At 43.3% G+C, this 23,094-nt stretch overlaps 1 pseudogene; it reads left to right on the top strand.

Moving 5' to 3' along the window:
• LOC129818248 (rab9 effector protein with kelch motifs-like) overlaps positions 1–22,119 on the top strand; it is a 30,408-nt pseudogene extending 8,289 nt beyond the window's left edge.
• Positions 22,120–23,094: the final 975 nt, after the last annotated feature.

Raw genomic sequence — 23,094 nt, 5'->3', positions numbered from 1 at the left:
CATCCTCAAACTGCCCTGCAGAGGAGCAGCCCCTAGAGGAGAGACCCCCCCCCCCCCCCCCCCCCCCCCCCAGCACTGAACAGACTGGAGAGAGAGATGGTGGAGCTCAGGGAGCTAGTCCACACACTCCAGACTGAACAGACCCTCAAAACAGACCAGCACAACATTCCCCCAACAAGACCTGGAGGGCTGAATGGTGAGACAGACGGCTGTCTGAGAGAGCTGGCTGTATGCTGGACTGAGATGAGAGAACATGAGGGGAGAGAGGAACACATGGCACAGCTAACAGCACTGAAAGAGTAGAGAGAGGAACACATGGTACAGCTAACAGCACTGGAAGAGTAGAGAGAGAAGAACACATGGTACAGCTAACAGCACTGAAAGAGTAGAGAGAGCGGAACACATGGCACAGCTAACAGCACTGGAAGAGTAGAGAGAGAGGAACACATGGTACAGCTAAATGCACTGAAATAGTAGAGAGAGGAACACATGGTACAGCTAACAGCACTGAAAGAGGAGAGAGGAACACATGGTACAGCTAAATGCACTGAAAGAGTAGAGAGGAACACATGGTACCGCTAACAGCACTGGAAGAGTAGAGAGGAACACATGGTACAGCTAACAGCACTGAAAGAGTAGAGAGAGAGGAACACATGGTACAGCTAACAGCACTGGAAGAGTAGAGAGAGAGGAACACATGGTACAGCTAACAGCACTGAAAGAGTAGAGAGAGAGGAACACATGGTACAGCTAACAGCACTGGAAGAGTAGAGAGAGAGGAGAACACATGGTACAGCTAACAGCACTGGAAGAGTAGAGAGAGAGGAACACATGGTACAGCTAACAGCACTGAAAGAGTAGAGAGAGAGGAACACATGGTACAGCTAACAGCACTGGAAGAGTAGAGAGAGATGAACACATGGTACAGCTAACAGCACTGAAAGAGTAGAGAGAAGAACACGTGGTACAGCTAACAGCACTGAAGGAGTAGAGAGGAACACATGGTACAGCTAACAGCACTGAAAGTGTAGAGAGAAGAACACATGGTACAGCTAACAGCACTGAAAGAGTAGAGAGAAGAACACATGGTACAGCTAACAGCACTGAAGGAGTAGAGAGAGGAACACATGGCACAGCTAACAGCACTGAAGGAGGGGAGATGAACACATGGTACAGCTAACAGCACTGAAAGAGTAGAGAGAGAGGAACACATGGTACAGCTAACAGCACTGAAAGAGTAGAGAGAGAGGAACACATGGTACAGCTAACAGCACTGAAGGAGTAGATAGAGGAACAAATGGTACAGCTAACAGCACTGAAAGAGTAGAGAGAGACGAACACATGGTACAGCTAACAGCACTGAAGGAGTAGATAGAGGAACACATGGTACAGCTAACAGCACTGAAAGAGTAGAGAGAGAGGAACACATGGTAAAGCTAACAGCACTGAAGGAGGAGAGAGGAACACATGGCACAACTAACAGCACTGGAAGAGTAGAGAGAGGAACACATGGTACAGCTAACAGCACTGAAAGAGTAGAGAGAGAGGAACACATGGTACATCTAACAGCACTGAAAGAGTAGAGAGAGAGGAACACATGGTACAGCTAACAGCACTGAAGGAGGAGAGAGAGAATAACACATGGTACAGCTAACAGCACTGAACGAGTAGAGAGAGGAACACATGGTACAGCTAACAGCACTGAAAGAGGAGAGATGAACACATGGTACAGCTAATAGCACTGAAGGAGGAGAGAGAGGAACACATGGTACAGCTAACAGCACTGAAGGAGTAGAGAGAGAAGAACACATGGTACAGCTAACAGCACTGAAAGAGTAGAGAGAAGAACACATGGTACAGCTAACAGCACTGAAAGAGTAGAGAGAGAGGAACACATGGTACATCTAACAGCACTGAAAGAGTAGAGAGAGGAACACATGGTACAGCTAACAGCACTGAAAGAGTAGAGAGAGAGGAACACATGGTACAGCTAACAGCACTGAAGGAGTAGAGAGGAACACATGGTACAGCTAACAGCACTGGAAGAGTAGAGAGAGAATAACACATGGTACAGCTAACAGCACTGAAAGAGTAGAGAGAGGAACACATGGTACAGCTAACAGCACTGAAAGAGTAGAGAGAAGAACACATGGTACAGCTAACAGCACTGAAGGAGTAGAGAGGAACACATGGTACAACTAACAGCACTGGAAGAGTAGAGAGAAGAACACATGGTACAGCTAACAGCACTGAAGGAGTAGAAAGAGAGGAACACATGGTACAGCTAACAGCATTGAATGAGTAGAGAGAGGGACACAAGGCACAGCTAACAGCACTGAAGGAGGAGAGAGAGAGGAACACATGGCACAGCTAACAGCACTGAAGGAGGAGAGAGGAACACATGGTACATCTAACAGCACTGAAGGAGTAGAGAGAGGAACACATGGCACAGCTAACAGCACTGAAGGAGGAGAGAGAGAAACACATGGTACAGCACTGAAAGAGTAGAGAGAGGAACACATGGTACAGCTAACAGCACTGAAAGAGTAGAGAGGAACACATGGCACAGCTAACAGCACTGAAGGAGGAGAGAGGCACACATGGCACAACTAACAGCACTGAAGGAGTAGAGAGGAACACATGGTACAGCTAACAGCACTGAAACAGGAGAGAGAGAAGAACACATGGTACAGCTAACAGCACTGAAAGAGTAGAGAGGAACACATGGTACAGCTAACAGCACTGAAAGAGGAGAGAGAGAGGAACACATGGTACAGCTAACAGCACTGAAAGAGGAGCGAGAGAGGAACACATGGTACAGCTAACAGCACTGAAAGAGGAGAGAGAGAGGAACACATGGCACAGCTAACAGCACTGAAAGAGTAGAGAGAGAAGAACACATGGTACAGCTAACAGCACTGGAAGAGTAGAGAGAGGAACACATGGTACAGCTAACAGCACTGAAAGAGTAGAGAGAGGAACACATGGTACAGCTAACAGCACTGAAGGAGGAGAGAGAGGAACACACAGCCAGCTAACAGCACTGAAGGAGGAGAGAGGAACACACAGCCAGCTAACAGCACTGAAGGAGGAGAGAGAGGAACACACAGCCAGCTAACAGCACTGAAGGAGGAGAGAGAGCAATACTCAATCATGAGGCATCAAAGCCAAAGGAACTGCATAATATTAAGAAATGCAATAAATGGAAGGAAAGTAGTGTAGAAACCTACCAAAAAACAATTAGGCAACAACAAATTTCATCCCTTTTAGATAACTTCCTGGACAAAATGGTTCACTGTAATAGTGAAGGTGTAAATTTGTCAGCAGAAAACCTAAACAGTATCTTTGACCTCTCAACTTCCCTATAAAATACAAATTCCATCTAGACACAGTTGCCCTAGAGCACACAAAAACTATACATACATCGGCCTAAACATCAGCGCCACAGGTAACTTCTAAACTCATCCAAGTCTTTCAAAGATAATTCGTAAAAATCCAGATAACTTCACAGATCTTCATTGTAAAGGGTTTAAACACTGTTTCCCATGCTTGTTCAATGAACCATAAACAATTAATGAACATGCACCTGTGGAACGGTCGTTAAGACACTAACAGCTTACAGACGGTAGGCAATTGAGGTCACAGTTATGAAAACTTAGGACACTAAAGAGGCCTTTCTACTGACTCTGAAAAACACAAAAAGAAAGATGCCCAGGGTCTCTGCTCATCTGCGTGAACGTGCCTTAGGCATGCTGCAAGGAGACATGAGGACTATTGCTACCATGGAGGGTCAACCAGTTATTAAATTCAAGGGTTCACATACTTTTTCCACCCTGCATGAAAATTTATAATTGTTTGTGTGTTATTAGTTTAAGCAGACTGTGTTTGTCTATTGTTGTGACTTAGATGAAGATCAGATCTAATTTTATGACCAATTTATGCAGAAATCCAGATAATTCCAAAGGGTTCACATACTTTTTCTTGCCACTGTATCTCGGCGCCGTTGAGTGCAGAAAGGGGTCTGTGCACTGTGTAGTACCTTCCACAAAAAGTTTTGCTCTACAAAAACACACGAGAGAGAGAGAGAGAGACTATATGGGATTGAAGCTCAGAGTCCAAACCTCATTTAGCATGCATTAATAAAGCCATGTAAAAAGCTGATCACACTCCACACATTAAATATTCCTCTACAAAGTGAAATATTCATGCTGCTTTGAGAATCAAAGCGACAACTCTCATTTAAAGGAAATCAACTAGCCGAGCAGAGAGTTTGGGGGTTAGGGAGGGAGGGAGGGAGGCGAAGAAGAAGACGAGAGGGATGGGAGAGGAAGAAAGAGAGCAAAGGGAGTATGAGACATCCCAGTTCTATTTCTAGAAACAGTGTACAATAACCTCTGCATCACAGGCACTTCTCTTATATAAGAAAAGCATAACTGATAGAAGTCTACCAGAGGAGAAGTGGAAGAATCCATCTGTACTGCACTTGTACACTCCATAGTGCTCAATATCCACGCTATCATCCGCTTTCCAGCCTCCAGTCAACGTTTCTACTCACGAACATATCATGCCGCAAACTCCAATTAGATGACTAAATGTCAAAAACACTGTCTAAGGCTGTCAGCCTCCTCTGCCTCAGCTCTCTGTATTTTGACAACACCAAGTATTCTCTCTCTCCCTTTGCTATCTCTCTCCCCTTGCTATCTCTCTCCCCTCACAGTTCCCATATTTTCCCTTCCATTGCATTCCTTCTCTCTCTGCTTGTCATACTGACAGAGAGAAGCAGCACCAGCAGTACCTACAGCACAGTTAGGGCCATTTTGACGTCAAAGTTTCCCAGTGCCTCTCTCAGCAAAGGACCTCAGACAGGGAAGGGAAAATATCTGTTGCCTAAGTAGCCCATTTCCTAGGCATCTCTCAGAGGGAAAAGCTGTGAAATGTGACTTAAGTGGCTCTTAATCCAGACGGGATGTTCAAGATCTGTCAAGTTTAATCGTGGTTCCCAGCACCCTGAGGCTTCCTGTTATGGTTGGGTTGCGGACAAATCCATTTGTACCCCGGCTGGCACAAGTGTGTATGATTAATGGTCGTTTATGGGATCTGCGAGGGCACATTAATGCTAGTGTTATTGATGGTATCCGCTTCAAATTCGACCAAAGACTCAATTATAAGGTCTGTGGTCAATGTGGAGGGTCAGCAAAGTCAGCAAATAAGATATTGTGTGTAACTACACTTTTCATGGCAGAGGGATAAGGAAAAAACATTTAGTCTCAACATGATTTGACCCCATTTCTGGGTGAATTTCTCAGAAGCTTCTCTTACATGACTTGCACCCCATCTGCCAGTATAAACAACAATTGGCGACAACGGTGAGATGAGAGAGGAAGACAAGTCAGCATTATGGATTTAGTTTTCTTCGCAAACAAATCTCTACTCAGCACTGAGAAACATTCCTAAGAGACTGTGTGTGTGTGTGTGTGTGTGTGTGTGTTGTGTGCGTGCGTGCGTGTGATCATGACAAAGGGGGAGAAACCTGCCACGGCTGAAGACAAGGCTCAGGGACAATCATACCCTCACATCCTAGTTGAGCCTAGGTGAACTTCAATGTACAAAAGGACTACTCTAGAAATGTTTGACTTTGTTACAGGAAAGATATGAAGGAGTATATGATGTGGTTTGTTTGTGTTATACCAGAACACAAGGGAAAGCAGTTATGCATCGTAGAGGACCGAGAATGCTTTTGGTAGTGGGACTCCAGTGAGTGTGACTCATTGCAGACATAGGCACTAGTAAAGGAACTCCTAGTCTTCACCCAGTAGCTCAGATTGTCACTGCTCATTTTGCCGCTCTTACATGCTTTTAATTTGTGTATTAAGCTATAGTCCTAGTGGAATATACTGTATGTACAGAAGAAATTGAAATTGTCAAAGCTAATTATTGTTATTATATGCCTTATTCTCATTCGAATGTTCAATGTAACTTGTTTTCAATGAGATGATGTATTCCCATTTTATAAAGTTGTCAATAAAGTTCTTGATTTATGAATATTATATTACTTGTGAATGTCTTTCCTTATCATATGTAAAACTAAATGTAATTTGTAATATGATTTGGTGCAGATATGTGTTTAATATAGAATCCAAGAAAGTGTCAGATAACATAAAATTGCATAGAATTCTATAAAAATACCACCGTTCACTACAACGTCTTGTCACGATCGTCTAAGGGAGGAGACCGGAACGCAGCGTGGTAAGTGTTCATGCCTTTTAATGAGAAGTGAACACCATGACAAAAATAACAAAGTGATAAATGAAAATGGAACAACACGAAACAGTTCTGTCTGGTACAGACACACTAGACAGAAAACAACTACCCACAAAACACAGGTGTGAAAAGGCTACCTAAGTATGGTTCTCAATCAGAGACAACGATAGACAGCTGTCTCTGATTGAGAACCATACCAGGCCAAACACACAGAAATAGAAAACATAGAACACAAAACATAGAATGCCCACCCCAACTCACGCCCTGACCAAACCAAAATAGAGACATAAAAAGGATCTCTAAGGTCAGGGCATGACACGTCTGTAACTCATTCACAGTGAAAGGTATTACTATTCTGATTTCAGATGTTCAACCCTTACAAAACAAGGAAGACTCAATATTCTCTGAGTTTTTCTGTATCTTCATTAGAAAGTTGTGTAAATGGCATTGATTTTCGTATAATATACACATTTTCACAGGCCCACTGAAGAGAAACAGGTACAGAGGCTCATGTTCAGGTATGGTGCATCGGTGTATCATGTTCGTCGTTCTTGTGGGACTGAATTCCTTCACGGACACTGTCATTATCAATGCAGTGAAGAAATTGCCCTTGTGGCACTGAAAGTTACATTGACTCATGAAAGATAGTGCTTACTGGTCTGGGGTGGTCTAGAGGTTAAGCCATTGCCTCTGGAGTATGCATGTACAATGTACTGCTGCCAGCATGGGTTTGAATCCGGCCCATTGATATTTCAGCACTCTCTCTCCTATCTTATACACCTCTATTTCTCTTTATCCAATAAACATACAAAATACTTCGAAAATATATGACTTCACCTCTGGAGCAGAGAGTAGACTCCCCCTGGGCTACCAGGAAGTTGACTGGAGAAACCCATCTGATTGGCTAGTGCTATGCTACAGGTGCACAAACACAACAAATACAGAATACACCACCAAGACGGCAATTCACTACTCAAACCTCTCACTTGGAGCTAAGAGAAAGGAAAATGAAGACTCGTACACACCAAACGTTTTCAGAGAGAACTCGGGGGAGTTGGCAGGTGGGTTGCCCAGGGTGACGCTGTATACACTGGGAGCGTCCATCCCAGACAGTAGTAGAGAGGAGCTGAGGAGAGAACAGGAACCTGATGCTACCCCCACCCAGCTAATAGAGAGAGAGAGAGGGAGAGACTGAATGACTGACTGACGGACTGACGGACAGACGGACAGACGGACAGACGGACAGGGCAGACAGACAGACAGACAGACAGACAGACAGACAGACAGACAGACAGACAGACAGACAGACAGACAGGGCAGACAGACAGACAGACAGGGCAGACAGGGCAGACTGATATGGAGGAAAGGAAAGGAGAGACGGGATTAACAACTAGGTTATTAACAGCTATCCTTGTCATGTCCACATGAATCCTTTCTGCTTGAGAGAGTGGGGAAAATACCTAGAGAGAGCATGTGTGCAGGAGGGAGGGGGGACAAAGGCATGCCCAGGCATTGCCCTTTGAACCTCCTGCAATCCAACCGCTTGTCTCTTTGATAGTGACAATCATGGACACTTGTGATTGGTCAGGGGAAATAATTGAATTGAAGGAACCAAGGGGTGGGGTTAAGGAAAGGAGGGCGGATTTGACCTGTTGCCATAGGTGACAATGGAACAAGGCCTCCACAACATAAACACACACACACACACTGACACTTTTCCTGACACTGTAATGTACCTCTCTCTGTAATCACTCACACCTTTCTCTATGGATGAGTGGTGGCTGGATTCAGTTTCAGATTGTCCAAGAAACTCTTTTACTTGTCGATACTACAGAATAAAAATGATGATGATGATTGCAAAGTGTATACACACTAACAAAACATATACTGTATGTTTACACATGTACAGTATTATACACACATGCTTGGTCTCTAGCAACAAGATACAAAGCTGTTTATTCAACTGAGTTAAACAACAAAGTGTGTTGGGTTTATTTGTTAACCATCACAAAATCTCTCTCAATTTATTTATTTTTTGAATACATTAGCTTGGCAGAGGAATGAATGCCAGGCTAATGTGTTCATCTACACCACTGAACTGCACTGCACCGAACAGGAAAGAGGTGGCACTGTCTGCTCTAGTTACAGTATATCATCAACTGTTAAACAGTTGAGAGAGAACCTCACATATTTTGGATAGAAGCCACTCCCACCATCTCACCCAAAGCACTAGAAACAATCCCCATTTCTCTGTTTGAAAACAGCCATTACAGCCATGTAATACCCTTTGGACAATCAACCTTAATCTGCTTTTCAGCTGAGTTAAACACCTCATAGGTGAAATGTCAATAGCTAATGGATAGTGACTTGGCTTTCTATTGGTTTTGGCTGGGTGTTATTTTCCCAGCTCGCCCAGTACAGCACCAATGGTCTAATTACCTGGGGATGACCAGCCCTTTGGTGTCCAAGCTGGACTAGCAGGGTCCCTACTAATCCCGATTACCAGGCTGTTTCCTACAGAAGGGGTCAGAATAAAGCCAGCTCTTCATTTAATGGAGAGATGAAGAGCTTTACAGGGACAGACGACTCACCCTGCATACAGCCTCCTTTCTCACTGGCTCGCTATTGTACATAGTACTGACACCATAACCCGTACAGCCACCGTAACACACATACACACAAAATACTCATATGTAGGACATACCTTTCTGCAGCCTCACCTCTCCTCACTCCCCATCTCCTGACAACCTCACTGTGCTGGGGGAGAGGGGATAAGCACAGCCCAGGACAGAGTCTATCTCTGGGAATAGACTCAGACATCCCCCTGAGTCTGGCTGGGTAGACACAGGATATCCCCAGCAGCTATCTCATGTCATCGCATGTCAAGAATTAGACAAGGAAGGATAGGAAAAAGGATGTCAACAATGTCAAGATTCTCCAGAACTATAGTGAATTGTATTTAAGATAGACTTTCTGGCTGCCATGTCTAGTAATTGTCATATCTCGCAGTTAATCTCATACTAAATCCCCCTACATTCATGCATATTGTGGCACTTTCTTTCTTGCCTCCTGGATATTGTGAGAATAAAAGAAATCTGAGGGTGGAAAGGAAGATCTCAGGCCTGGTTCAAAACGATATCCCGCTCTCTCTACTCTGTGTCTCTCTACTCTGTCAGCCTGGTTCCCTCTGTAAGACATGGTTGGGTAGTGAGTGACACTTTGGGAAACTGGGGATGCTTACACAGTCAAGTCTCTTACCCTCAGGAGTAGGTCAGGTGTTGTCAAGATCCCGACCAGAGTGCTACAGAGAGCATAGCAAGGCTCTATAGATTCAAAGCCCAACACAGGCACTTGCCCAGGGGGGGGGGGGTAGTGTGGAGATGAATAGGCATGGCTGGCTGCGGCTCCTTTCTCCCGAGTATCTGTCTTTTCCCCCGCCCACCCAACTTCTCCAGGAGAAACAGAGAGACAGCACAACCATCCTCTGTCTCCAATAGCCTTAGGTGTCGGGCTTCTAGGCTAGTATTGTCTAGACTCTAGTACGGTCACAAACACATGGCTGGTGAAGAGATTGATTATCATCTCTCTCTCGACAGCTCAGCTAGCCTCTATGTTCCAAATGTGGGAAAATGTATGACCAAATGATTCAAATCTATTAAGAGAATGCAATGAATAGTGGATGTCCATATTCCAAGTAAAAATATGCTGAATTTGGTTTGATGTATTGTTAACTCTCCCATGTTGCCTTTATGTTTACAGTGTACTTTATGTTTACAGTGTTCTTTATGTTTACAGTGTACTTTATGTTTACAGTGTTCTTTATGTTTACAGTGTACTTTATGTTTACAGTGTACTTTATGTTTACAGTGTACTTTATGTTTACAGTGTACTTTATGTTTACAGTGTACTGCAGAAGTAGGCCCATAACATCTGCCACTGCATATAAAAATGAATATATAAAATATATATTCTTGCAGAAATTATTAGAGACAAACACTCCTGCAATGTTACATACACACACTCATGGAGTTCACTCTCACACACAACCCACAAGAGCACATGTTACACACACACACACACACACACACACACACACACACACACACACACACACACACACACACACACACACACACACACACACACACACACACACACACACACACACACACACACACAACTGGCCAGAGGGGCTCCACGTCATTCAGCCTCTCTCGTCTAGGTCGAGAGAGTGGAAGATGCAGATAAATGCAGAAGCCAAAATAACCCTGCCTAAGTCCAGGCAACCCCACTGCACTTAAAGTGAGGGAGGAATAATGAATAGGTCTTGGGCGAGGTGTGCCTGATGTTTATGACAGTGGCCCTGTCACGGCTGGGTCTGGCCTGGCAAATCCACACTCAATGACATGATCTAATTAAGACTCACATAGAGCAGCTGAATTCAAAGGGCATTTTGGGAGATGGACGTCACTGCAATGTCAATAACCCCGTCACTCAAATAGCATCTATGTCTGGACAGAGAGCGGAGACTGGATTTGACAGATTGTGTGTGTGTGTGTGTGTGTGTGTGTGTGTGTGTGTGTGTGTGTGTGTGTGTGTGTGTGTGTGTGTGTGTGTGTGTGTGTGTGTGTGTGTGTGTGTGTGTGTGTGTGTGTGTGTGTGTGTGTGCGTGTGCGTGTGCGTGTGTGTAAAAAAAACTTGGATAAACAATTGCCATCCTACTTCCAAAGCCATAGTCTCACTCTCAGTCCAGTCAATGAGGATTCAGTTCACCTCATGTGTAAGGGGGTACATTGAGGTATTTGTATAATACAGCAACAGCGACCTCATGTGGTGATATTGGCACAGTACACAGACTGTACACACCAGACATCCATGACAACAGCGCTGGCATGGTAGTTTACACTGGTACACACAGTTCAGATCATAGAGAATGATAGAGGCCTCTAGTGGCTGAAAGGCTGTATTAGCATGGGCACCGCCATTGAGGGTTTCCACCACTTTAATGTAGTCAACGGGGTGCGACTTCCAACTTCATTGGCTGATCCCTCCTGGGGACCCTTTTGGAGTCATGTCCAACCGGATCATCTGGAGGGTTCAGCCAATCATGAAGAAAAAAATGTACTACTTAGTTCAAAATGGAGAAAGCCTCAATGGCGCTGCCCACTATATTGGCACCGATACAAAGATGAGCCCTCTTTCTATCTCTATGGGCACAGATAGAACAATGACCTTTGGCAATGGACTGTTTCTGTATGAGCTATCTAGGGATAGGCACTCGAGTTTGAAGTGGAGGGAGTACAGGGCTTAGCATGTCCCTCCAGATCAGAAGGAGCAGGCGCTCCGTGCAATGCAACTTGGGAAAAGACCTGTATCTTGCTTTGCGCTTAGGTACAGGGCACCATTGAAGGGAGTGATTTCTGGGGTAGCGCCGTTTAGTGAGACGCAGACCTGGTGGTAAGGGTGGTGAAACAGAGGTGACACAGTCTGTTCCTTTGAGCTTTGATTCAGCCTTTACCTGACAAAGTAATGTTAGGATATACGAGTTATGCTGTTAGAGCTTTTGTGCTGAATACACTGTGATGTTATAGGTGTCACGCTTATGGGCATGTTGCAGCAGTGTGTAGGAGGGAGAATCCAAGATGTGGGAAGTGTGCAGGAGGACATGGGACAGAGGAATGTATAGTTTGGGTGGGAAAATGTGTGTGTGTCAACTGCTGGTGTGCCCATGTTGCTAGTGGGGATCAGAAGTGCCCGGTGCGAGAGAGGCAGGTTGAGGTGGCCAGGGTCAGAGTAGTGCAGAAGATGTTGTATGCTGAGGCAGTGAAGAAAGTAGAGGCGGGTGGATCAAGAGTTAGGGATTCTGAGAGGATCCCTGTAAATAGTGGATCTGTGCCAGAACAGAGGTATAGGCCAATGAGTGATGTACTGTATGTTTTAGTAAGCTTAGCGTCTTAGCGTCCATAACAATTGTTATTCACTGTACCGCAGAGATGGGACGTAAGTCACAGAAAATACATGTTGTGATGGCAGCTGCAGAGAAGTACTTGGGGGTATGAGATTTGACTTCAGAAGTTACAGGGTATGTTGAGTGGTAGAGCCCCGTCCTCTCAGGTTGTTGGCCTGGGGTACGATCAGCTAGGGTTAAAGCAGTGGAATTAAGGTGGTGGGTTTTAATGAGTGTAGGGTTAGTTGATAGGGTAATATATATAAAATAAAATAAATTCTCCCCCTTTTCCCATTTTGCATCACTAGGTGTAATGGATTTATACTATAGTTCAGTTGGGGGGGGTAATGCAACATATTAGATGCCAACTGCCGTTAAACCTCACCGAAGAAGAAGGACGACTGTTTCTGTTGACATTTTGTAGCTAGCTGGGAAATCAGCAAGCACATAATTTTCATGCAGCTAAACCGCAAACTTGTTTTTATATTGATTGCTGAGCTATATTAGATATCATATTATTGACATATCAGCTAAACGACATCCAAAGGACTTCGGCTTGCTAGATAAACAGTTAACTGTGTCTTTTCTTACTTTTAAATTGATGAAGAAGAGAATTGAAAAGCCTTGTCTCTTTAGCTAGCCAAGTCACTTAGTTATTACGGTAGTAAGCCAACAAAAACAACTTTATATCGGAGTTCTGGCTGTTGTCATTGAGATTGAGGACTTATCACGGATATAACCCATTTTATACCACAGCATTGTTGAATACTCCTTTCTGATTGATTAGAAGGGCATTCTAGAATGGACATTGAAACAAGATAACGGGACAGTTGGAAAAGATTTTGGGACAGTTGGAAAAGAGATCTGGAGACTTTGCAATCAAGACCCAATAAGCTCCTACACATGAAGACCGTACTTGTTACAAAGTTACAGAAAGCTAAACCAACAACCACACATATCATCATGACTATAACCCGTTTTAACATGGACATTGCCCTTGAGGGCTTCCACCATTTTAAAGTAGTCAACTGGGCGGTATTCCTACGAGTTGGGAGCAATCAACCAATGAAGAAGAAGAAAATTGACTGCTTTAAAATAGAGATGCCCATGCTGTCATACTCTATAATGGCACAGATACAAAGATGAGTCTTCTATCAATGAGGAGGTTTGATTAATCTCGCCCGGGCGCCTGTGTAGGAGTGTTTTGCACTGGGTAAAAGTTAATTGCATTAGTTTTGGAACCGGGCTGCCTCCCAGGCATGAGCCAGGTGCCCTGTTCAAAGCCCACTGTGAAGTAACGTAGGAGCACGTGGAGTAATAAGTAGGATTCTGTGTTTTCACTGGCAAAAGTGATTGCTTTTGAGCTTTGTTTGCCTTCCAAATAAAAACGAATGAAAAAAATCCAACATTTATTTTATGGAAAATATATGTTTTATTATGTTTGGTATGGTGTCGCGAGACTACATAGCTATATCCTTATCTCACAGCAGCACTTGCTTCCCCAAAAATGTTTCCCCAAAAATGGGCACACAATGGTCTGGTTTATACATGAACTGATCATCTGAACTGATGCCTTCCACAGAATAATGGAATTCTTTCCTGTGCAGGATCCAGAGGACAAAGCACAAGAAGAACTGTGGTCAATATGCATGTACTGCCAGCATAACAGACTAGGATATAGAATATATGCCAAGAAAGCAACGGTAACTGAACTAAATGACTATCACCTCGTAGCACTCACTTCTGTCATAACGAAGTGCTATGAGAGGCTAGTTAAAAGGATCATATCACCTCCACCTTACCTGACACCCTAGACCCACTTCAACTTGCATACCACCCTAATAGATCCACAGATGATGCAATCGCCATCACACTGCCCTATTATCCCTTCTGGAAAAGAAGAATACCTATGTAAGAATGCTGTTCATTAACTACAGCTCAGCCTTCAACACCATAGTACCCTCCAAGCTTGGGGCCCTGTGTATGAACCCCACCCTGTGCAACTGGGTCCTGGACTTCCTGACGGGTTGCCCCCAGGTGGTGAAGGTAGGAAACAACACCTCCACTAGGCTGGTCCTCAACACAGGGACTCCACAAGGGTGCATGCTCAGCCCCATCCTGTACTCACTGTTCACCCATGACTGCGTGGCCACGCACACCTCCAACTCAATCATCAAGTTTGCAGACGACACAACAGTAGTAGGCCTGAATACCAACAATGACGAGACAGCCTACAGGGAGGAGGTGAGGGCCCTGGCAGAGTGGGACCAGGAAAATAATCTCTCCCTCAACAAAACAAAGGAGCTGATAGTGAACTTCAGGAGACAGCAGAGGGAACACGCCCCCATCCACATCGACGGGGCCGCAGTGGAGAAAGTGAAAAGCTTCCAAGTTCCTCAGCATACACATCACTGACAATCTGAAATGGTCCACCAACACAGACAGTGTGATGAAGTAGGTGCAACAGTGCCTCTTCGACCTCAGAAGGTTGAAGAATTTTGCCTTGGCCCCTAAGACCCTCACAAACTTTAACAGATGCACCATTGAGAGCATCCTGTCAGGCTGTATCATTGCCTGGTACGGTAACTGCACCACCCGAAACCTCAGGGCTCTGCAGAGACACCTACAGCACCCGATGTCACAGGAAGGCCAAAAAGATCATCAAGGACATCAACCACACAAGCCACGGCCTGTTCACCCTGCTATCATCCAGAAGGCGAGGTCAGTACAGGTGCATCAAAGCTGGGAACGACAGACTGAAAAACAGCTTCTATATCAAGGCTATAAGACTGTTAAATAGCCATTCCTAGCCGGCCTCCAATCAGTACCCTGCCCTAAACTTAGTCAATCACTAGCCGGCAAACACTCGGTTACTCAACCCTGCACCTTAAAGGATGCTGCCCTATGTACAGTTAAAGTCGGAAGTTTACATACACCTTAGCCAAATACAATTAAACTCTGTTTTTCACAACTCCTGACATTCAATTCTTGTAAACATTCCCTGTCTTAGGTCAGTTAGGATCACCACTTTATTTTAAGAATGTGAAATGTCAGAATAATAGTAGAGAGTGATTTATTTCAGCTTTTATTTCATCACATTCTCAGTGGGTCAGAAGTTTACATACACTCAATTAGTATTTGGTAGCATTGCCTTTAAGTTTTTAACTTGGGTCAAACATTTCGGTTAGCCTTCCACAAGCTTCCCACAATAATTTGGGTGAATTTTGGCCCATTCCTCCTGACAGAGCTGGTGTAACTGAGTCAGGTTTGTAGGACTCCTTGCTCGCACACACTTTTTCAGTTCTGCCCGCGTATATTCTATAGGATTGAGGTCAAGGCTTTGTGATGGCCACTCCAATACCTTGACTTTGTTGTCCTTAAGCCATTTTGCAACAACTTTGCAAGTATGCTTGGTGTCATTGTCCATTTGAAAGACCCATTTGCGACCAAGCTTTAACTTCCTGACTGATGTCTTGAGATGTTGCTTCAATATATCCACATAATTTTCCTTCAATATATCCACATAATTGTCCTGTCCTCCTGCAGCAAAGCACCCCCACAACATGATGCTGCCACTCTCATGCTTCACAGTTGGGATGGTGTTCTTCGGCTTGCAAGCATCCCCCTTTTTCCTCCAAACATAACGATGGTCATTATGGCCAAACAGTTCTATTTTTGTTTCATCAGAACAGAGGACATTTCTCCAAAAAGTACAATCTTTGTCCACATGTGCAGTTGCAAACCATAGCCTAGCTTTTTTTATGGCAGTTTTGGAGCAGTGGCTTCTTCTTTGCTGAGCAGCCTTTCAGGTTATGTTGATATAGGACTTGTTTTACTGTGGATATAAATACTTTTGTACCTGTTTCCTCCAGCATCTTCACAAGGTCCTTTGCTGTTGTTCTGGGATTGATTTGCACTTTTCGCACCAACGTACGTTCATCTCTAGGAGACAGAACGTGTCTCCTTCCTGAGCGGTATGATGGCTGCGTGTTCCCATGGTGTTTATAATTGCGTACTATTGTTTGTACAGATGAACGTGGTACCTTCAGGCATTTGGAAATTGCTCCCAAGGACGAACCAGACGTGTGGAGGTCTACAATTTTTTTTCTGAGATCTTGGCTAATTTCTTTGGATTTTCCCATGATGTCAAAGCACTGAGTTTGAAGGTAGGCCTTGAAATACATCCACAGGTACACCTCCAATTGACTCAAATGATGTCAAGCCATGACATCATTTTCTGGAATTTTCCAAGCTGTTTAAAGGCACAGTCAACTTAGTGTATATAAACTTCTGACCCACTGGAATTGTGATACAGTGAATTATAAGTGAAATAATCTGTCTGTAAACAATTGTTGGGAAAATTACTTGTGTCATGCACAAAGTAGACGTCCTAACCGACTTGCCAAAACTATAGTTTGTTAACAAGAAATGTGTGGAGTGGTTGAAAAAATAGTTTTAATGACTCCAAACTACGTGTATGTATACCTCCGTCTTCAACTGTATATAGACATGGAATCACTGGTCACTTTAACAATGTTTACATACTGTTTACCTAATTTCAAATATACTGTATTCTAGTCAATGCCATCCTATTCGGCTATTGCTGTACATAGTACTTTTGAAAAGTATTCAAACCCCTTGACTTTTTCCACATTTTGTTACGTTACAGCCTTATTCTAAAATGTATATATTTTTAAGTTATCCTCAGCTATCTGTACACAATACCCCGGTATGACAAAACAAAAATATATATATATATTTTTTTGCAAATGTATTAAAAATACAAAACAGAAAAGCCTTATTTACATAAGTATTCAGACTCTTTTCTATGAGAATCGAAATTGAGCTCAGGTGCATCCTGTTTCCATTGATCATCCTTGAGATGTTTCTACAAATTGATTGGAGTTAGAAAAATTAAAATGATTAAAATTAAAATGATAGGACATGGTTTGGAAAGGCACACACCTGTCTATATAAGGTCCCACAGTTGATAGTGCATGTCAGAGCAAAAACCAAGCCATGGGGTCGAAGGAATTGTCCATATTACTCCGAGACAGCATTGTGTCGAGGCACAGATCTGGGGAAGGGTACCAAAAAAATGTTGCAGCATTGAAGGTTCCCAAGAACACAGTGGCCTCCATCATTCTTAAATGGAAGAAGTTTGGAACCACCAAGACTCTTCCTAGAGCTGGTCGCCCAGCCAAACTGAGCAATTGGGGGAGAAGGGCCTTGTTCAGGGAGGTGACCAAAAACCCGATGGTCACTCTGACAGAGCTCTAGGAGTTCCTCTGTTGAGATGGGAGAACCTTCTAGAAGGACAACCATCTCTGCAGCACTCCAACAATCAGGCATTTATGGTAAAGTGGCCAAACAGAAGCCACTCCTCAGTAAAAGGCACTACAGCCCGCTTGGAGTTTGCCAAAAGTCACCCAAAGACTCTCAGACCATGAGAAACACGATTCTCTGGTCTGATGAAAACAAGATTGAACTCTTTGGCCTGAATGTCAAGTGTCACGTCTGGAGGAACCTGGCACAAGGGACTGGGAGACTAGCCAGGATCGAGGAAAAGATGAACGGAGCAAAGTACAGAGAGATCCTTGATGAAAACCTGCTCCAGAGCTCTCAGGACCTCAGACTGGGGCAAAGATTCACCTTCCAACAGAACAACGACCCTAAGCACACAGCCAAGACAACGCAGGAGTGGCTTTGGGACAAGTCTTTGAATGTCCTCGAGTGGCCCAGCCAAAGCCCGGACTTGAACCCGTTCTAACATATCTGGAGAGACCTGAAAATAGCTGTGCAGCAACACTCCCCATCCAACCTGACAGAGCTTGAGAGGATTTGCTGGGAGAAACTCCCCAAATACAGGTGTGCCAAGCTTGTAGCATCATACCTAAGAAGACTCGAGGCTGTAATCGCTGCCAAAGTTGCTTCCACAAAGTAAAGGGTCTGACCATGACAGTTTACAATATAAGGTAACATAAAGTAATTTAGTCACCTCAACCCGACTCAGCTGAGGTCTAGAACTTCGGGAATGATTTGTACCAAATTCAAGGCTCTTAGTTTTAGAGATGTTCAGGACCAGTTTATTACTGGCCACCCAGTCCAAAACTGACTGCAACTCTTTGTTAAGTATTTCAGTGACTTTATTAGCTGTGGTTGAATCATCAGCAAATCAAATCAAACATTATTTGTCACCTGCGCCAAATACAACAGGTGTAGTAGACCTGACCATGAAATGCTTACTTACAAGCCCTTAACCAACAATGCAGTTCAAGAATGAGTTAAGAAAATATTTAACAAATAAACTAAAGTAAAAAATTCTAAAAAAGTAACACAATAAAATAACAATAACGAGGCTATATTCAGGGTGTACCGGTACCGAGTCAATGTGCGTGGGTACAGGTTAGTCAAGGTAATTTGTACATGTAGGTAGGGATGACGTGACTATGCATAGATAATAAACAGCGAGTAGCAGCAGCGTAAAAAACATGAGTATGCAAAGCTGTCATCAAGGCCAAGGGTGGCTACGTTGAAAAAACTCAAATATAAAATATCTTTTGATGTGTTTAACACTATTTGGGTTACTACATGATTCCATGTGTTATTTCGTAGTTTTGTTGTCTTCACTATTATTCTACAAGGTCAAAAATAGTACAAAATAAATAAAAACCCTTGAATGAGTAGGTGTGTCCAAACTTTGACTGGTACTGTACGTTTTCTCAACAACAGGTTATGGTCAATAATATCAAAGGCTGCACTGAAATCTAACAGTACAGCTCCCACAATCTTATTATCAATTTCATTCAACCAATCATCAGTCATTTGTGTGAGTGCAGAACATGTTGAGTGCCCTTCTTTATAAGCATGCTGAAAGTCTGTTGTTAATTTGTTTACAGAGAAATAGTATCATATTTGGTCAAAATATTTTTTTTCCAACAGTTTGTTAAGAGCCATTTCTTTATATAATTGATCTTGTCTTCATATAATACAGTGTCTTCTTCTTTTTGTTGAGTTTATTCACATAATTTCTCAATTTGCAGTAAGTCAGCCAGTCAGCTGTGCAGCTAGACTTATTATCCACTCCTTTAGCCCCATCTCTTTCAACCATACAGTTTTTAAATTCCTTATCAATTTGTTTTTGTCTTCTCTGGAGGGGACTCAGTTGCCACGCCTACAGTTGAAGTCGGAAGTTAGCATACACTTAGGTAACACTTTGGTTGGAATCATTGAAACTCATTTTTCAACCACTCCACAAATGTCTTGTTAACAAACTATAGTTTTGGCAAGTCGGTTAGGACATCTACTTTGTGCATGACACAAGTAATTTTTCCAACAATTGTTTACACACAGATTATTTAACTTATAACTCAGTGTATCACAATTCCCGTGGGTCAGAAGTTTACATACACTAAGTTGACTGTGCCTTTAAACAGCTTGGAAAATTCCAGAAAATTATGTCATGGCTTTAGAAGCTTCTGATAGGCTAATTGACATCATGTGAGTCAATTGGAGGTGTACCTGTGGATGTATTTCATGGCCTACCTTCAAACTCAGTGTCTCTTTGCTTGACATCATGGGAAAATCAAAAGAAATCAGTCAAGACCTCAGAAAGAAAATGTAGACCTCCACGATTCTGGTTCATCCTTGGGGGGAATTTCCAAATGCCTGAAGGTACCACGTACATCTGTACAAACTATAGTACGCAAGTATAAACACCATGGGAACACGCAGCCATCATACCGCTCAGGAAGGAGACACGTTCTGTCTCCTAGAGATGAACGTACTTTGGTGCAACAAGTGCAAATCAATCCCAGAACAACAGCAAAGGACCTTGTGAAGATGCTGGAGGAAACAGGTATTTATATCCACAATAAAACAAGTCCTATATCAACATAACCTGAAAGGCTGCTCAACAAAGAAGAAGCCACTGCTCCAAAACTGCCATTAAAAAAAGCTAGGCTATGGTTTGCAACTGCACATGTGGACAAAGATTGTACTTTTTGGAGAAATGTCCTCTGTTCTGATGAAACAAAAATAGAACTGTTTGGCCATAATGACCATCGTTATGTTTGGAGGAAAAAGGGGGATGCTTGCAAGCCGAAGAACACCATCCCAACCGTGAAGCACGAGAGTGGCAGCATCATGTTGTGGGGGTGCTTTGCTGCAGGAGGGTCTGGTGCACATCACAAAATAGATGGCATCACGAGGACAGGAAAATTATGTGGATATATTGAAGCAACATCTCAAGACATCAGTCAGGAAGTTAAAGCTTGGTCGCAAATGGGTCTTTCAAATGGACAATGACACCAAGCATACTTGCAAAGTTGTTGCAAAATGGCTTAAGGACAACAAAGTCAAGGTATTGGAGTGGCCATCACAAAGCCCTGACCTCAATCCTATAGAATATACGCGGCAGAACTGAAAAAGTGTGTGCGAGCAAGGAGTCCTACAAACCTGACTCAGTTACACCAGCTCTGTCAGGAGGAATGGGCCAAAATTCACCCAAATTATTGTGGGAAACTTGTGGAAGGCTAACCAAAATGTTTGACCCAAGTTAAAAACTTAAAGGCAATGCTACCAAATACTAATTGAGTGTATGAAAACTTCTGACCCACTGAGAATGTGATGAAATAAAAGCTGAAATAAATCACTCTCTACTATTATTCTGACATTTCACATTCTTAAAATAAAGTGGTGATCCTAACTGACCTAAGACAGGGAATTTTTAAATGTCAGGAATTGTGAAAAACTGAGTTTAAATGTATTTGGCTAAGGTGTATGTAAACTCTGACTTCAACTGTATATCCGACCCCAAGCCTCACGTCTTCGACACAGGTTGGACATTTATATTTCTGCCAATACAACCCATCGCACAGTAGTCACAGAACCAGTCCAAATGTGTATCAAAGACTCAGTAATACAGAGTCAACCAGCTGGTGGGCCTCCCATATTTTAATCTTTCAGAAAGTACCTAGTCAACATGGCTGTAGGAGGAGATATATAGTGTTTTCCCTCTGTCTCTGTACTGTCCTGCCCCTGCTCTCAGCCAGACACAGGGCTGACATGCTCCTCCTAGACATGGCCACTTGGTGGCAGTGGTGGGTTCCAAACTCTATATCCATGGAGGCATGGCAGGAGAGAAGCTCCACAGCGACATGTACTCTTTGGATACCAGTAAGTAGTCAACAGTCATAAATACACATGAAGAACTTGGTCCTGCTGTAGTTGTATTATTATATTGTGTCCTCTGTTGAAATGTATAATTCTATGTTGGGAATGAGAAGTGTTACGGCTGGTCCTGTTAAATACTGCCTTCCGGTGCTATACTTCCTCTAGGCAGCGTGATGTGGGAGAAGGTCCAAGCTAATGGAGATATCCTCCCAGGGGTGGCTGCCCACTCAGCTGTAGCCCTGCGAAAAAACATCTACATCTTTGGAGGGATGACCTCAGAAGGGGACTGCAACGCAATGTCCAGATTTCAGTGTGGTGAGGCTAACAATATCTACTTTAGAATGTGTAATTAATATGGTTATACTCTGAGGTAATAATAATAATACATGTAAAGTCATTGATGCATGTATCTTATATGGAGATAATACATTATTTAAAGCAATACTGTTTTGTAATACGGATGCACCTTGAGTACTTTGTTAAACTCTTCCCATCCTGTGCAGACAAAAGGCACTGCTGATACACTGGACACTGCTGAGGTTTGAAGGGTACCTGACACCCAACAGACTTGACCACTCCATGTGTGTACTGCCCTGGAGAGTGAGGCCTGAGGGCAGCAGTGGAGAGGAGGCCCAGAGCTCCCCAGCATCAGAGACTAGAGCTGGCCTTTGTGTTTGGAAGGATGGACACTCGGGGTCATACACAGTGACTGTGTTGTAACTCCTAACATGACCTAGATACTGCTCTGGAAAATGCTGTGTGTATGTAGAAATATTGTGTAAGTATTGAATAGCCAATAATTATTTTGCTTAACATAGTGCTTCATTCAACAGACTTTATAACATTCCCACATTTTTCTAGAGCCACTGAACGCACTGATTGGCACTTGTTTTTCTGTTGCATTAGAAACATGTCTGAGGTGTGTTTCATGGTCAATTCCACATATGCTTAATGAGCTGTGTCGCCATGACGCAAAACCCCATTTCACTTACTGAAATCTGTAATTAATTTTGGTATTTGTGCCAAGGATGTTTTAGTTGCACAATTTCACATCCAAAGGTGTTTGGTGCAGTATTTCTCAAATAATGTGTGACATGTCTCATGTAAACAAAGTCAGGCAGGTCTGTCTCCCTGTCTATTGAATAGAGCTCATTCACCCCATGTTAGTGAGCAAAGGGACATCTTCAAATCTCAACTCAACCTCAATTTACACTTATATTCCAAACTCCATTTGACAAGCCTGACGAATTCCTATTTACACTAGAATAACTGACTCATGCCATAGGCAGTTATCATAGGGATTCATTGCCTTTTAAAGGCAGTCCCTCTTTAAAAACACAGCTAACCCTACGCATAAGCTGCACATCCAATGACATGATCACAGATGTTGGTTCAACGCTAGGAGTAAAGCTTAGTTTATACCCTACGTACATAACTGCAAGTAGCTAGCTATGCATAACGTGCGAGCGTGTGACGCAAGATCGCCATGTTGCGTTGCTAGGGTATAAGTTATAAAAGTAAGCACCTGCTGGGTGTCCACAAGTGGCAATTCAATAATAATCTGATGTTCTGTGGTCAGAGGTGATGGACAGACCTGCTGCACACAGCCAATGTTACTTATGGACAGTTACAAATGCGGTGGATGCTTATTTGTCCAATTTCACATGTACAGGTGTGTATAACCACACAAGTGCAAATTGGAAATGTGTTTT

Source organism: Salvelinus fontinalis, chromosome 21 (assembly GCF_029448725.1).
Source record: "Salvelinus fontinalis isolate EN_2023a chromosome 21, ASM2944872v1, whole genome shotgun sequence".
Taxonomy (NCBI): Eukaryota; Metazoa; Chordata; class Actinopteri; order Salmoniformes; family Salmonidae; genus Salvelinus; species Salvelinus fontinalis.
This window is presented reverse-complemented; position numbering and strand designations above follow the sequence as displayed.